Here is a 17,909-nt window from a genome sequence, read left to right as displayed (position 1 = left end):
ACAGCAGACGGAACAAAGGAGTGTTTAAATCTATTTGTTTTGGCAAATGGGAGTCTAAGCAATGAACCTGATGGTAAAAACTGAAACTGTAAATATAAAGGATGAGAGGGGTCAGTCAGGATAGAGTTTGCTTTCTTAAACAGCTGTTTTTCGTAAAGATCCTTTAGAGTTTCTTGTGGAAGCCCTATAATTTTACTACTGACACAAACAACCTTGTTCAGTAAGTTCCTCTCTTTTACCCTCAAGGATTGAAACCAACAAACAAAAGAGAACGTAATAATAGACTCAATAAAAGAACGATAAAACAAAATCATCAAAGTAGAGTCAACCTGAAATTTGGATAATTTTCTAAGACAAAAAAGACGCTGCTGGCTTTTCTTATGGATCGAGTCAGTATTTTTCTTAAAAGACAGCTTGTTATCGAGAAAAGTGCCTAAGTACTTATAGGACTCTACCAATTCGACTGTCTGACCATCAATCACTATAGTGTCAGGGGAAGGCTGAGCACGTCTAAAATCAATACACATATCTTTAGTCTTTAAAACGTTTAAAGATAAAAAAGATTCCTGACACCATTTTAAAAAGTAGTCAATCACAGGACCATGCAAAGTTTCAGTGCTATTCAACAGGCTCACTATGACTGTATCATCCGCAAACTTCAATATATGACGGTTTTCAAAACTACTACAACAGTCATTTGTGTACAATATGTACAACAAAGGAGAAAGGACGCACCCTTGTGGTGAACCAGTAGATGTTACAGATAGATCAGAAAATTTGCCATTTACTCTGACCCTTTGCGTTCTGTCTGTGAGGAAGTCCAGGATCCAGCCAACAATACTACCTTCTAGACCAAAGTTATCCCTTAGTCTCTGAATTAGTAGATGAGGCTGAATAGTGTTGAAAGCGGATGAAAAATCAACAAACATCAATCTGACATGGTTATTTGGACTGTCAAGATGCTTACAGATGTAATTCAACAGAGTTATGGTGGCATCCTGAACACCTCTCTTGGTCCTGTATGCGAACTGCAGGGGATCCATTCGATGTTCAGTAGTTTTCAGCAGTTCAACTTTGATCAGTTTTTCCAGTGACTTCATCACCAATGAAGTCAGGGCTATAGGCCTAAAATCATTTAATGATTTGGGATATTTAGATTTACCAACAGGGACTATAATAGACTGTTTCCACAGATTAGGCACCTTCTGTTGAGACAAGGATAAATTAAAAATATAATTAAAAATCAGGCCTAATTGTACAGCACAATTGGAGAGTAATCGACTACTGATATTATCTGGACCAGCACTTGTTCTTGTTTTACAGTGTTTAAAAGTTTTAACAACAGAATATTCATCAAAAAAAGGGGAAAAACATTGTTTTGATTCCAGTGATGTATTTCTCAGCGTCATTATTTCATTATTGAAAAAATGCACATCAAATCTGGAGTAAAATTTGTTTAGCTCTTGCGCCAGAACCATATCAGAAGTGAACCCATCTAATGAGACCCTTTTCTTTACATTATCAGTCAAACCGACCATAGTCCTGATACTATCCCATGCTGAACCCATGTTATTGTTACTAAGCATGTCTTCTAATTTTCTTTTATAAGATAATTTAGCTCTCCTGATTTCCCTTTTAATTTCCTTATGAACAGACCTTAGCTCAGTAGAATCTCCCTGTTTAAAAGCCTGTTTCTTTTTATTTAGTAGGACTTTTAGTTGTCTGCTTGCCCAAGGTTTACTATTTGGATAGGTTCTGACAACACATGTTGTCAGAATCTCCTGCAGTTTCTGCATCTCACTGTCTGAAAGAGGGACATGAAAATAGCTCCTTAGTGGTTCAAAAAATATCCCATTGTGGTTCGGGAAAGATTAAACTACTTGACTACAATATAGTGAAGTAACCAAAAATCATATTACACTGTTCATTTGATTAAAAAATGCCAATATGGAGCCATCCTACCAAGTAAGTGTTGAGAAACGTTTTGCTCTGTCACCATGGGTACCTCCTCAGCTGGTTCACAAGGATTCAGGACTGAATGATATTGGGATAAAGTCTCCCTTAAATAATTTTGCAGTTTGGTGCAAGTAAGTAAATCAGACATGGTACTCTAGCAGAAAGAAAAATAACTACTGTAATGTTACTGCATCACTCTTTAATGCAATGTAGGGTTGTAACGGTATACCGGTATGGCGGTATACCTTGATATTAACTTATAGGATTATCATACCGTAAACATTTGCTTATACACGGTTTTGGAAAAAAATTAAGCAGATCTCACCTGCGCTACTACGCACATGCAACTTCATTTGGCGTGACTGCTAGACTCCACTCGTTTATGTACAGCAGAGAAAATGTCAGAGACTACAAATTCTAACCCCTATCCCCCACCAGAAAAAAAAATCGACAGTATGAGAATACTTTAGGTATACAAAAAACATATGCGGGGTTGTCCTTGAAGATTGATATCCATTTTGCAAGAAATGTGGACGAAGAGTGGCTGCAAAAAGAGGCACTAAAGCTGATTTGAGTGATTCATAGACCCCTTCAAGGTTTGTAAATATTGAATGAAGATCAGGTGCGCGCGCAGCATGGGGTCAAACTATTCATACCATTTAGGCTTTATAATTTAATCTAACAGGGCTGAAAAATGATGACTTAACCTAAAATGAAGTGAGCACTACAAACACAAGCCTCTTTGATATTGGCATTGTCCCAGTCTCGCAGATGCAGATGTTGTATTTTTTTGTTTTTGAGATTCTGCATGAATCGCGAAAACTTAACGGAAGACCTGGTGCGATTTTCACAGCCCACGACGTAAGTAGGCATTTTTGATGATACCGAATAATACGCAACTTAATCTGCTGTAATGACTTTTCTGACCCCGACATGTGCAGTGGGAACCACCTGTGACATGGACCGTGAAGGGGTCTATATTACAGATCAATTTAAGTTGATTATACTTATATAAGAAAAACTATACATTTCACTTACTATATGACGATGTGAACAAATGAATATATCCAGAGCAGCTCTGAGAGAATTTAATGCATTTTAAATAAAAGAATAAAATTAAAAGAATCAAAAAAGATTAAGAATCAAAGTTAACTTTTTTGGAAAGTGTATCCCCCCCAAAAGTTTAATGTAATATATGTTCAACCCAAAACCCTATCTGTTTTTTTAATAATTTAAGGGTCATTGTAGCTAATGATAATAATAATAATAATAATAATAATAATAATAATAATAATAATAATAATAATAATAATAATAATAATAATAATAATGAGTGTTTAATACCGGCAAACCGCAATACCGTGATAGTTTCTGAGACAATTATCATACCGTGGAAAATCATACCGTTACAACCCTAATGCAAATGTTCAGACAAAGTTTGATTGGAAACATTACTAGCAAGGCATAGGCACCCTGGCATGTGTGGGGATTGTAACAATCAAAAGCAGTGAAATTTATGGGCTATATTACAGGTGATTTAACCAGAGAAGACATAGACCAACCTAGCCTGGTCCCACACACCCATTTAGAATATACAATAGGACAGAGGTTTTCAAACCTGTCCTGGAGGACCACTAGTACTGCACATTTTGCATGTTTTCCTTGTGTGACACACCTCATTCAGTTACCTTACACACCCAGTTCAGGTCTTGCAGTCTCTATTAATGAGCTGAAGATTTAAACCAGGTGTGTCTAATGAGGGAGACATGCAAATTGTGCAGTACTAGTGGTCCTCCAGGACAGGTTTGAGAATCCTGCAATAGGATACAGACTAAGACCAACCTGTAGCTGAAGAACGCATACGCATATCTCCGCTTCTGCTCTTTTTTTTCAGCAGTGGACGCCCTTCACAGTCTCTCTCAATCCACTGAAATTTACTCTCACGGTTAGGGGGTGTACTTTTCTCTTCTTGCTTTTTCTTGCACGAGAGAAAATCAACATTACATGTAAACACAACAGCAGTGGGTTTTCTCCCATTTTTACTCACTGTATGAGAATCCCATTCATTTGCAAAATGAGCATGTTGTATAACTTAAGGTACTCACTTTCATTTGATCCAAAAGCAGGTCTGCATGGAACATAGCATCCTCTGCTGCACCAGTGTCCTGCTCAGCCATCTTAATTGTACAACTAAATTGCTGACGTTAAAAGTCTATTGAAAAATTAAATGAGTTTAGACATTTAGTGAGGGACCAAATAACACCACAAAATATTAATATTTAATATATTAATACTGCAAATGACAATAGCTCTTATATAATTACATTGTTGTACATTTTGTTGTCAACCCGTCTTACCTGCTTGATGAATTCCGAAGAGGATAAAGTGAGTTGTCTTCTTCGGTCTTTATTTGGCGATTCGCATCGATTTGGTGCAGTACTGCCACGTACTGTGAGGAGGAAGTCGTGGTCATAAGCAGGTCATTAACAGGCATTTTCCCAGAATTTCAACAGCTGAAAAAAACAGTATTAATCCTGTGAAGAGTTATTTAGCGTTTTTCCCTTCTTCAAATTAAAGTTTAGCAAATTACGGTGACGTCACGTGACGTCTTATATTCGGGAATTTTTTTTCTTTCGGTAGTGTAGACAAATTAATGCTTTTTACCGTGTAAATAATAATATTTTTTACATTTCAAATAATTAAATCAAAATTGCTCAGTGATCGTCAGTACAACAGAATGCCATTTTGGTTTAATGAAAATTTAAATATTATGGATCTTACAGCGATTGCGTGTGGAATAGGTCAACATCCGGGTATTTCGCCACTGGAACGCGTTAACGCAAACGTGTAAGATTCACGTCTCTCAAACGTGTAAGATTCACGTCTGAAGGTGTTAAACTGTGACATCTACATGTTTTACAACGTGGAGCAACGTGAGTATTTCACGTCTGGTCGTGATACTGGGTTGCATAACATGATATTACCACCTCCATGCTTTACTGTAGGGATGGTGTTATTCGGATGGTGAGCTGTATTGGATTTTCACCAGACATATCGTTTGGCGTTGAGGCCAAATAATTCAATTTTAGTCTCATCTGACCATAACACCTTTTTCCATGTGGCCTTAGAATCTTCAAGGTGCGTTTTGGCAAAGCTCAGTCGTGACTGCATGTGGCCTTTCTTGAGGAGTGGCTTTTTTCTTGCAACCCTCCCATACAAGCCACATTGTTGTCACATTCACACAATGAACAGTCTTTGTCATTAATTCCTGCAACTGCTTCAGAGTTGCTGTAGGCCTCTTGGTAGCCTCTCTGACCAGTTTCCTCCTGGCTCTTTCATCCAGTTTGGAGCGACGTCCTGACGCAGGGAGGGTCTGTGTTGTACCAAATACCTTCCACTTCTTAATAATAGACTTCACTGTGCTTCTAGGCACTGATAAAGCCTTTGAGATGTTTTTGTATCCATCTTCTGACTTGTGCCTCTCCACAACTTTATCCCGGAGATCTTTTGACAATGCCTTGCCACCCATAGTTGATTGTTTTCTTCAGTTGCACTACCAAGGACTGAAATGCTTCAGTAAAAGCTTTTTTCATGCTGAGCTAATCAAAATGACCACAGCTGATCACAGTTGAAAGTCAATTGGCTTTGTGTGCTATTGAGAAGGTGATTAACTACACCTGGTTGGGTTTACAAGTCATTTTTTGGAGGGGGGTGATCCTTTTTCCAATTCAGTGATTCTGTTTTTTATTTTGTATTTTTTTCCTGACAGGTCGGTGTTGTGTCTTTCACTTGGATGTTATAAGTTGTAAATACAGCTGAATAAAACAAAAATCGCTTTTGTCTGTCTTCGGTTCGGGCTGCAGGGCGGCAGGATGTGAGTATTTTAAGGGGGGGGTGATTCTTTTCTATACCCACTGTATATATCTCACCATATTTCCTTTACCAAGTCAGTCTCCTAACATGTACGAGTTTACTCATCTCCATCGAAATAACAGAATCGAAATAACACATCGATACTTCAAAACTTCAAAGTTCTTGGACGCCGCTGGACCAGTTCTCCACCTTGTCACTCAGAAACTCGTTCGCAGATTCTGGGGTCTCGAATGTCGCCGTGATGCCGTCCGCTGTTACATTGAATCTTGCCGGGAAACGAAATCCACACAGTATCTTCATAGCTCTACACTTCTCTCTGATGTTGTTGAAAACCTGCCGTTTTTTTAAGGTATCAATTGTCAGGTCTGGGTATATTGATACCCGTGTTCCCATATAGATCAGCGGTTGATTTTGTCTGGCCAAACGCAAAACGAGCTCCTTGGTCTGATAGTGGTGAAGCCTGCCGATGATTGCTCTCGGCCTGCCGTTCGTCGCTGGTTTTAAGCTACGGTGCGCCCGATCCACTTGTACCGGAGTTTGAAAATGTTCCTCTCCCAAGAGCTTTGGAAGTAGCATTTCTACAAACTTTGTAGGTTGTCCTTGCTCCTCTTTTTCTTTTATACCCACTGTCCGGATGTTTTGGCGACAAGATCGAGATTCCAAGGCGTCCAGTTTTGCATGCATTTGTGACTATTCTGCAGTCAGCTTTGAGCACAGCGACTCCAAGGCCTCAATACGCTGTTCGTGAGCATTAGATGCCTGCTCTATTCCGTCCACTCGCACGACAACTTCATCGACTACGTTTTTTAGTGTGGAGAGTGAGGCTGAGATATCGTTAAACCTCTTGTCCATATTGGTGCTAAGGGTGTTAATAGAGACCATTAGATCATCATTACCAACCGACGGTGCGGAGGAGCTAGTGTTAGCATCTGATCCTTTAGCGCCATCGCTAGCTTTCATCATCTTCGTTTCTTCCTCCTCCTTTATCTGCTTTTTTAGCTTTGTTCGGCTTTGTCATTGTTCGAGGAGTTATGCGTGACTAGACTTGTACTGTTTTTTTCCACAATTTAAATGATATAAGTGAGAAAATTAGGGAAGGTGAGGCAGAGCTTCATAAAATGCGTCTATTCCATTTCGCGCCACCGGAAGTCCCTCGCGCAATTGTTTTTTGAAACTGCAAAATAGCATCAAGGATGGTTTGCGCCAGAACACGCCTCCTTTTTTGCGCTGAACCACCCAGGGAGCGCAAGTTCATTCCCTAGTTTGCCGACGTGCGTCTGTGGAGGGAAAAACCCGCTGTGCGCCAGGGCAAAATACGAATGATACATGCGTCACTGACAAAGTCAATTGCGCTGGTTGCAAGATAGGGCCCCTTATGTTTTGCCTCCAGCTAGAGCGGTGACGTCACAGTGACGTAGGCGATTAAGGGGTCTATTATAAAGCCTGTTCAGATTTTCCACCACGGGATGAGAGCTTATTAATTACGAAAACTAATACTTATTTTTGATAATTATTATTTTATTTCAGTTAGTTTTTCAATTACTGTTGCTCGTTTCGTTTCGTTTAGTTTTAGTTTTTCATTTATTATGAATTTTTAATTTTATTTCAGTTAACAAAAATGTTTTTTAGCTTATAATTTTAGTCTTAGTTTCAGTTTAAGTTTACGAAAATAACCTTGGTACAGACCACTCCTTTATCATAACTTGGCTTAAAATTAGGGCTGTCAATAGATTTAAAAATTAATCTAGATTAATCGCATGATTTCATGAGTTAACTCGCGATTAATCGCAAATTAATCGCACATTTTTATCCGTTCTAAATTTACCCTAAATAACACTTTTCAGGTTTTTAATACTCTAATCATATATACATATCTATACGCTTTATGCAAATGTATGTTAACAACAGCCTGTTTAAATTTTTAACAGAACCATCAAGCCATTGTTTTGTATATGAATTTTCTTTTCAGAATAATTTTCTTTCTCCATTTTTGTTTGCTGCTGCATCATTTGTGACATGTGCTGGCAAATTGAGTCGGAATTAGCAAATTTTCCTAAAAATAGTTGTTCATATTTTGACATTCTCTATTAAAACATAGAACAATGCATGATTTGGTGGAATATAACAATATATGACAGAACTACACCTGTTTGAAGTTGAAAGAGTCAGCAAAGTTAAATTACCAGAAAAATTACCACATCCATACATTAAATTACCACATCAATACCTTAAAATCACTGATAAAACTATAAGATTTAGCACACACAAAGCAAAAGATAATATATGTTAAACTTTTTTTCTTTTGTTTGATTGACATTGAGACAGACTGCTTAAAATTTAAGTGACCTAATATAATGTTAGGGGCCAGTCACACCAAAAGCGCTTTAAACGCTTGCAAACGCAAGGCGCGACGCACTGCCTTTTTTAAAAAAGAGCAGTGCGGCGCGGCTTTTCATCTTGCTAAGCAACCACCGAGTCAGCTTTCTTGTCAATCAAATATTGAAGCGTGAGCGCTCTTTTGCTGTTAACTGTCATATTAGCAGAAACTTTAAAAAGAGGACGCTTGCTCTGACCTTGTTTGAGGGTGAGAGGTGCACAAACACGCAGGAGAGAGTGAGCGAGTGGAGTCCGGTTCTTCAAAGCAACTGTAAACTTCCCTCACCACAACGTTAGGCCCGCCTCTCCCCTCATTCGATTGGACAATGGAAGACGCGAATGACGTCAGGCGCTTCTCCGCACTCAGCGCTCCTTCAAAAACGTGTGCGCGGCAGGCGGCAGAAAACCGCAAGGCGCTAGGCGCGCATAAACAGCTAGCAGCAGCATCCACTGCTCGTTATGAAGAGAGAGTGATACATGCTCCCGCGTCAGTCTCCATGCACCCCAGAAAAGATAGTTAGATTTGTCCTAGTCGCTTTTTTTAAAGTCGCTAAAGGGGTTCAGAAAGTTGCTAAATCTAGCGACAAAGTCACCAAGTTGACAAGCACAGTCCTAGCAGCAGTGCAGTGTTGTGTTTGTGTATGAACTCTGCCTGCCTCTGGTTGGCTAATGACGGAAATTCAGCCAATCATCATCGGTTATGTGGTTGTCCCACCCCTCTAACACACAGTGACCAATCATCATCAGTTATGTGTCTCCCACCCCTCAACACACGCTCACACACACACAAACACACACTAGAGAAAAACATTGCCTGTTTGGATGAGAGCCTACTCGCTTCAGTGAGATTAATAAACTCGCAGCATTTTAATGTCAGTAACGGTAACGGCGTTATAACAGGGGAAACAGTAATTTATTTGATTACTCGTTACTGAAAAAATAACGCCGTTAGTAACGCTGTTTATTTATAACGCCGTTATTACCATCACTGTTCATTTTGGTGCGTGCTGTGTGTTTTTGACACCCACCACTAGCCTAGCTTAGCACAAAGACTGGATATAAATGGCTTCAGCTAGCACACTAATCCCAATAAGTGACAAAATAATGCCAACATTTTCCTATTTACATGTTGTGATCTGTATCACAGCATGTGCAAATAAGAAAGTCGTATGAGACACAGCCATTTTTTTAATCGTATAAATACTGGGAACTATATTCTCAGAACACTGCTATTTGGTGATTCGATTTGTTACTGGGACAATAGAGCGTGTTCATGACAACACTAACATTACAAGGGATAAATGGAGCCCGGGAACAACTGCAATAGTAGTGACCACCCTATTCACCAGGGTTTCCGTGGGGTCTTAAAGTCTAAAATTCAGAAAGTTAAATATAAGGCCTTAAAGTCTTAAAAACACCCAGATTTTTATCCTAGGTCTTAAATTAAATTTACCCAAGTCTTAAATTTCTTACCTCCGTTCATGCTGTAGAACTAATCAGTGGCGGAGGCAGCAAGTGTTTTATGGGCGGGCCTCTAAAAAGAAAAGTTCCACACTTCACACGTCACTGAGTCGCACTTAAATCCAGTTTTTAATCATTATTTTTTAAAGAGTATACACATGTAGGCTATCATAATCCACCATATAGCCATAAGGTATATTTCAGGTGTTGTGAACTGACTGTATACTGTGGGTTTGGCAAGAAACAAACCTTAAATTTAGTTTTGTAAAAATCTTTTCTGGGTTAATTTAACCAACTTAGTTAGCCCGTGGCTTACCTGAGCATTTGCCAGGTTCTGAAACATAAGAGGACCCAGAAGCGAAAAAAAACAACACTGCTTTATTGAAAATCAACTTAAACAGTCGGGCCTTCGAGAAACAGCGAGTCAACTTTAGTGTTGCACAGTTTTCATTAAGGAGGCTTTTGTTTACCTCACTGCTCCATGCGTGTTTACTCCCTTTAATCTGCTCTCTGCTCTGCTGCAATGCACCTAACGTGCTCCCCCTTCAGCTCTCCACAAAACAGCAGCGTTTCGCGGACGGAAAACAAGAAAGTACCGTAATAAACCATATATTGCCAAAAAACAATTGTCTTCTTTTCTTCAAACTTTTTTTTGATAGCACAAATGGTTGAGGAGTTACGGTTAAATGAATAGCGGTTGAATCAGAGCCCTTTAGGCCATTTCTTAATCCGAAGACTGCAGCCTCCGGAGGTTGCATATGCAGGCTGCTGGATACATCATCAAGCCTGGGTTTTTTAAGTTAACTGAGCATTACATTCACAAGTCATACGCATATTACAACAATTTGGTACACAAAACGTATGGGTGGAGTGTTTTTGGCTCTGTAATTCTGCTGGTTTATTAAATTAAATGCAATAAATTAATTATTAATAACTTGTATTAATAAAATGCATATATTAATGCATTCAGAGATGAATAATAATTGAAAGTGATCTTTTGTTCTTTGTATATTTATAAATCAAACAAGCGATATACAAGATACAAGATATATACACAGCACACAGTCAGTTGTACATTATAAACATGCATTATGGGGTGGTTTCCCGGACAGGGATTATCTTAAAACAGGATTAGGCTTTAATTTAAAAGTTATGGTGGGAGGACCAGAAAGGGCAGAGCGAATATGTGCAATTTTTGACGTGAAAAAATCCATGAATTTATTGCACTGCTCTTCTGTAGTGGCAGTAAGTGGAGGGGGTAGTGGTTTTAGAAGGTGATTGACAGTGGAGAAAAGCTGCTTGGAATTTCCTGGGCTGTTTCTGATGACATCAGAATAAAACTGTGACCTTGCAACTTTGAGGGCCTGTGCATATTTTTGTTGGTGCATCTGGTACATTTGTTTGTGGACAGTGAGATCAGAGGCTTTAAAGCGCCGCTCAAGGACCCGCCCTTCTGTCTTCATCTTACCAAGCCCATCTGTATACCAGGGAGCAGAGCGAGTGAAGCTGACTGTTTTGTTTTTAACAGAAGCGTGGTGGTCCAGGAGGCTGCTCAGATGGCTGTTATAGTCCACTGCTTCGTCGGGTGATGAAAAGTGTGTGGAAAGTTGTTGAAAGTCCAATGCCAGAAGTTTTGGATTTATATTTTTTAGATTTCTAAACCGGATATTCCGCTTCAGCTTGGGTAGGCTGTATGGAGATTGCAGATCCACAGAAATGGCCTTGTGATCAGACCCCCCTAAATCATACACCTGCATGTTGGTAAGAGGGGCAGAGTTTGTAATGACCAGGTCCAATGTGTGGCCCCTCGCATGTGTGGGGACATCAACAATTTGTTTTAAATTAAAACAGTCCAACAGTTGAAGAAATTCAACTGCAAAAGGGGATGAGGGGGTGTCAACATGGATGTTCATATCACCTAAAATTATAACATTGGCAGAGGATGTGCAGAAAGTTGTAAAAAGAGTTGACATTTCAGTGATAAATAATGGGTTTGGTTTTGGTGGTCGATAAATGAGGAGGAACAGCACAGGGGAAGGGGATTTACATTGCAAGGCATTCAAATGAAAATAGTTCAGGTAATGGTTGCATAGATAACCTCAGAGTGATGCAGTTTCTGACCATTACCTTGTGTCATACACTGTACTTCTAGATAGGATCACTCAATCCACAACATGCTACAGATTAGCCAGAACAATAATTTCCACCACTAAAGATAGCTTTATTAGCACTCTTCCAGACCTGTCCCAAATTAAACATGTAGCAGATAACTGTGACGATCTAGATATTGTAATAGAAAACCTAAACAATGTCTGTTCTAACACATTGGATGCCGTTGCTCCCATTCGAAAAAAGAGAATCAAAGAAAAACCGCCAGCTCCATGGTATGATCATCACACCGCAGCACTCAAAAAGGCAACTAGGAAAATGGAAAGAAATTATAGAAGCACAAAGTTAGAGGTATGGCGTGCAGCATGGAAAGATAGTGTTAAACACTACAGACAGGCTATTAAAACCGTCAGATCTACCTATCTTAGCAAGCTTATAAATGAGAATCATAATAACCCTCGTTTCCTCTTTAGCACCGTTGCAAAACTGACTAGAAACAAAGAACAAACAGAAACCAATAGTAAACTTCAACACAATAGTAACGACTTCATGAACTTCTTTTCTAACAAAATTACGGCTATAAGGGAAAACATCGTAGCTACGCAGGCAGCCACCACTCTACCCGTTAGTTCACTTAACACTAGAGTACCATACAAACATTTTGATTCATTTAAACCTACTACAATAGATGAGCTCTCTAGACTAGTTACATCATCCAAATCATCGTCCTGTATATTAGACCCCGTTCCCACAAAACTACTTAAAGAGGTATTCCCTGTAGTGTCAACCCCAGTTCTAAATATCTTTAACTCATCGCTAGAAATAGGATACGTTCCAACAGCTTTCAAACTAGCAGTTATTAAACCTCTGATTAAGGGAGAGCTTAATAACTTTAGACCAATCTCAAATCTCCCTTTTCTTTCGAAAATATTAGAAAAGGTAGTGGCAAGCCAGTTACGCACATTCTTGACAAATAATAGTACATATGAAAAGTTCCAATCAGGATTCAGGCCCCACCATAGCACAGAGACAGCGTTGCTTAGAGTTACAAATGACCTCCTATTAACATCCGATCGTGGTGAAATCTCAATTCTTATATTATTAGACCTTAGTGCAGCCTTTGACACAATAGATCATACAATCTTACTCAATAGACTAGAAAACTATGTTGGTATCAGTGGTCAGGCGCTAGCCTGGTTTAGGTCGTATCTAACCAATCGCTATCACTTTGTTCATGTAAACGAGGAAGAGTCATATCACTCCCTGGTTAAATACGGTGTACCGCAGGGATCGGTTTTAGGTCCTATCCTGTTCTCGTTATACATGTTACCTCTAGGAGACAATATCAGGAAACATAACATAAGTTTTCACTGCTATGCGGATGATACCCAGCTTTACATCTCCACACGTCCCAGCGAAACACACGTTTTCTAAGCTAACAGACTGCCTTAGCGATGTTAGTGACTGGATGGCACATAACTTTCTTAAGCTGAACTCCAATAAGACTGTGATACTTATTATTGAACCGAATCGCCACAAACATAATATGTCAGATTACAAGTTGCACATAGATGGCTGCACTGTGGTGGCATCTTCCACGGTTAGGAACTTAGGTGTGATGTTCGACAGCAACTTATCCTTCGATAGTCATATCGCCAACGTCTGCCGCACAGCATTCTTCCATCTTAGAAATATCTCGAAAATACGCCATATACTGTCTACATCTGACGCAGAGAAGCTTATCCATGCTTTTATGACCTCTAGAATAGACTATTGTAACTCGCTACTCGGGGGATGCCATGCAAATCAAGTAAACAAGCTTCAGCTAGTTCAAAACGCTTCCGTAAGGGTACTTACTCGATCTAAAAAGTACGACCACATAAGCCCAATTCTGGCATCTTTACACTGGCTACCAGTTAAATATCGCATACAATTTAAAATATCACTAATCACCTACAAAGCTTTAAATGGCCTAGCACCTCATATCTTAGAGAATTACTATCAGAATACAATCCATCACGCACACTACGGTCGCAAAATTCTGGTCTCTTGATATCCCTAGACTATCAAAAGTGTCTAAAAGTGGAAGGTCATTTTCCTACTTAGCCCCTAAGCTCTGGAATGATTTACCAACCGATGTCCGAGAATCAGACACAGTCGATAATTTTAAATCTAGACTTAAAACTTTTCTCTTCAACAAAGCATTCGCATAATTTTTCTAGTAAAAGTACTTAACTCGAAATAGTTATTTGTACGGAACAAAGCACTCGCGGTCATAACACAGACCAACCAAATAAATAAATAAAAACCTTATCTTAACCTATAGTCGGATTGCGATTTTGGAACTTTCGTGTTCTTGTGAATAGTATGCCATACAAACCTGTTTGCGACTGAACCTGCATTAACGACGACAGTGGGGCCTCCCGGCCTTAGTCAAACGGGTTGGCACGTATGGTTGGGTTGTGATTTTGGCATTTTCGTGTGTCTTGTGAATAGTATGCCATACAAACCCGTTTGCCACTGAACCTGCATTAACGACGACAGTGGGGCCTCCAGCCTTAGTCAAACGGGTTGGCACGTATGGTTGGGTTGTGATTTTGGCGCTTTCTTTGTATTGCAAATAGTATGCCATACAGACCCGTTTGCCACTGAACCTGCATTAACGACGACAGTGGGGCTTCCGGCCTTAGTCAAACGGGTTGGCACGTATGGTCGGGTTGCGATTTTGGCGCTTTCATGTGTCTTGTGAATAGTATGCCATACAGACCCATTTGCCACTGAACCTGCATTAACGACGACAGTTGGGCCTCCAGCCTTAGTCAAACGGGTCAACACGTATGGTCAGGTTGCGATGTTGGCGTTTTCTCGTGATCTTGTAAATAGTATGCAATATAGACCCGTTTGCCACTGAACCTGCATTAACGATGACAGTGGGGTTACAGGCCTTAGTCAAACGGGTCGACAGGTTTCATTTTCTCTTAAAAATCGGAAGGTGACCCTTAGTTACCATATATACCGTCGCAGTGGGCCCCCAATTTGCAAAATCCTCAACTGTGGATAATATAATTATGCCGCAATAGTTAGTCTGTCTGAAACTAAGCTGATTAAATCACATCACTGTGTGACACTTGCATTACATGTGAACGGCCCCTACGCTAATATGATTTTGTTTTTTTCTCCCTGTCTCGTCCTCGACCCTGAGGACAATGGGACAAACAGACCCAGTTCCGGTAGATGTGAAAGTCGGCACACCTCTGATCTACTGGTCGTCCTTCAATGTGATGCCCAGCTGATGCCTGACCAACGACCACCGGCAGGACCCGCTTAATATCCGCTTAATCTCCTTATCCGTTTATATGTGTGTATATACATGTATATCTCCCAAGGGTTTTTCCCTCCTAGGACTTTTTTTTTTCCTCGGCTAAACAACCCGGGGTTTTTGTTTTTTTTCTCCTAGGGTTTTTTTACCCCGGGGAGGTAGCCTGCTTGGGCTTAACTTAGCTTCTTCTCCTAGACATTACATTAGTAATACGCTCGCTCATAATGTCGAGTCATAGCCGCAGCAAATTTGACTGCTTATGCTATTGTGTATTATGTTGTGCTATCTGTCGTTTTTCTGTGCTTTTACTGCTTCTATTAATGTAAAGCTGCTTTGAAACAATTGAGTATTGTGAAAAGCGCTATATAAATAAAATTGAATTGAATTGAATTGAATTGAATAGATAAGTCCAGATCACTACGATAAATAACTGACAAGCCACCACCGCGCCCTGTGCTGCGGGCTTTCTGGAGGTAACTATATCCCACGGGAAAGCTCTCATTTAAAGAGAGAAAAGTATTTGGTGGGTGCCAGGTCTCTGTAATGCACATATAATCCAGACTTTTATCAAGGATGTGGTCGTGAATGATGCAGGATTTATTTGTAATCGACTGTGCATTTAAGAGTTCAATTTTGCTGCTTGACGATGCTACAAGCCTTTGCACTGGCCGTAACAAACTAAAATCCACCCCACGTTTTCTATTCAGCTCACTGAAAGGTGTTGCCATGGAGACGCCGACACTACTTATTCCGTATGAGGCAGCGCTCTGATGACGTATGCGTAGAGCGACATTTCTCGTTACTGACCAGAGATCCGGGATGGTAGGACGTGTCTTTGAGCATACAAACTTTCTGCGGGAACTTCTATGGATGTAACGCGGACGGTGGAGAAGTCCAAGTTGTTTAATCACTGCAGTGCATGGTGGAGTGAAAAAACTGTTGAGATTCATCAGCTGGTTGACGGTGTAACTCAGCATAGTGATTGTTTTTAGCCGCATAGCCGGGATGCTAGCTACAAAGACTTCCAGGTCTGCGGTGAGCACTGTAAAAAGTGTTTCTGTGCCTTAGTAGATTTTAAAAAAATAAATTGAGTAAACTGTATTAAAAAAAATTATTCTTGTTTTTTTAATCAAAATATGAGTTAAAATAAAATAAAAATTGGAATAAATTGATTAATTCTAAATGAGCACATTATTGAGTAAATTCAACTTAATTTTATTATCTATAATCGATTTAAATTTGTAAGAAAGAAATTAACTTATTAATTTTGTGTTAAAACTACATGAATTATTTGAGTAAACACAACTAACTAGGCAGTGGACTTGCAGTTCCCAGCATGCTTTGCATGGGACTGCATTTTGAGAGTGAAATTTGAATTGAAACTTTTTTTGTTTTGTTTTTAACTAAAAAGAAAGACTTGTTAGTGTTTAATGTTCATTTATCTTCGATATTTGGAAGAGTTTCTGTTTCTTCTTTGAGTTTTGTAGTTACCATTGTTCAGAAGACTGGTGCTTGTGCATAGACTGCATACTGAAGTATGTCGCGCTTTACAGCTGCCCAAAACGAAACTGAGTGGGTGTGTTGTTTGAATAAACGTTTCTAGCCCTCATCTGACGGCATAAAAAACAACAACTAACCATAAATACGCTACCTGTACCAAGAAAAGAAGATTTATCTAACTGAGTAATACTAGCACAATTAGTTGACTCAACTCAATTTTATTGCATTCATATTAAGTAATGTTAGTGTATTCAATATACTTAAAAAAGGTTGAAAGTTGACTCAACCTAAAACTTCCCATGCAGTCACTTGCCTCACTTTTTATAAGTTAGATCTAGGTATTACTTTTTACAGTGAGGGCAGCGATGGCTGATTTCAGACTTCCCAGGTGTGTTCAGGTTATCCAGTGTCCACTTTTCCACTTTTCCAGCTGAAGTAGCGGCAACAGGTAGGCCACCGCTAGACTCAAAAACTACCAGATACTATCCAGGAAAGTCCACTGTTGGGTTGCGCGGAAAGTAAATGTAGTTTTTAAGTGAAGTTTAAAAAGTGAAAAGTAAAACGTAGTTTAAAAGGTCCACACGTCGGTGGCACAAACAGTAAAAAGTTACACTTTTTAACTTAACGTTAAGTTACTTTTTAAGCTGACTGGGGAAGCGGCGAACAGACAGCGCCAGCGTCCTCCCCCTCAGCACCCTAATACATCAAGTCACAAACAAGTAACAAGGCACAAACCAGCAGCTGACCATACTAATCTTGTCATATTAGTGGATTTTATTTGTCAAAAAATATTGTTGATAGAATTTTATAAAAATACTACTTACACGTTTTGTGTGATATATAAATGTTGTAAATCAATGCGTTTCTTGACTATTAAGAAAAATTACAGCTCTTTGCCTCTAACTCAATGTATATCAATGGCTCACTATTATGGAGGACCACAAGAGTCATGCAAAATGTAATAAAGAACTTCAATATTTAATAACTACCTGGACAATAAAAATAGCAATTAATACATTTGTTTAAAAATTCATTTATTAATCTATAAATAAATAGACAAAGTTACAAAAAAAATTATATACATTTTATTAGGCAATAAAAATAAGGTTATAAAAATAATGTAGAAATGAAATATTAATCCCTTAATAAATAGTTCAAATTAATATAACAATTTACAAAAACAACATAAAACACTCAATAAGTTCATCATTTTAAATTGCATTTACAAATTCTTAATTAAATAATGGAATTTCAAAATGTATTTCAAAAAGCGATTTAAAAAGAGAAATAAATAACTGGATTTATAAATTAAACT

At 39.0% G+C, this 17,909-nt stretch overlaps 1 long non-coding RNA gene across 1 annotated transcript; it reads right to left on the bottom strand.

Moving 5' to 3' along the window:
• Positions 1–3,845: 3,845 nt before the first annotated feature.
• On the bottom strand, positions 3,846–4,423 carry LOC141363623 (uncharacterized). Its single transcript, XR_012369091.1, has 3 exons — positions 4,314–4,423; positions 4,062–4,168; positions 3,846–3,934 (listed from the first exon to the last, which is right to left on the bottom strand). It is a non-coding gene; the product is annotated as an uncharacterized lncRNA (long non-coding RNA).
• Between the last annotated feature and the right edge of the window lie 13,486 nt (positions 4,424–17,909).

This window comes from Misgurnus anguillicaudatus, chromosome 4 (genome assembly GCF_027580225.2).
Source record: "Misgurnus anguillicaudatus chromosome 4, ASM2758022v2, whole genome shotgun sequence".
NCBI classification, from domain to species: Eukaryota; Metazoa; Chordata; class Actinopteri; order Cypriniformes; family Cobitidae; genus Misgurnus; species Misgurnus anguillicaudatus.
Note: the sequence above shows the minus strand (reverse complement) of the source record. Positions and strands in the feature narration are given on the sequence as shown.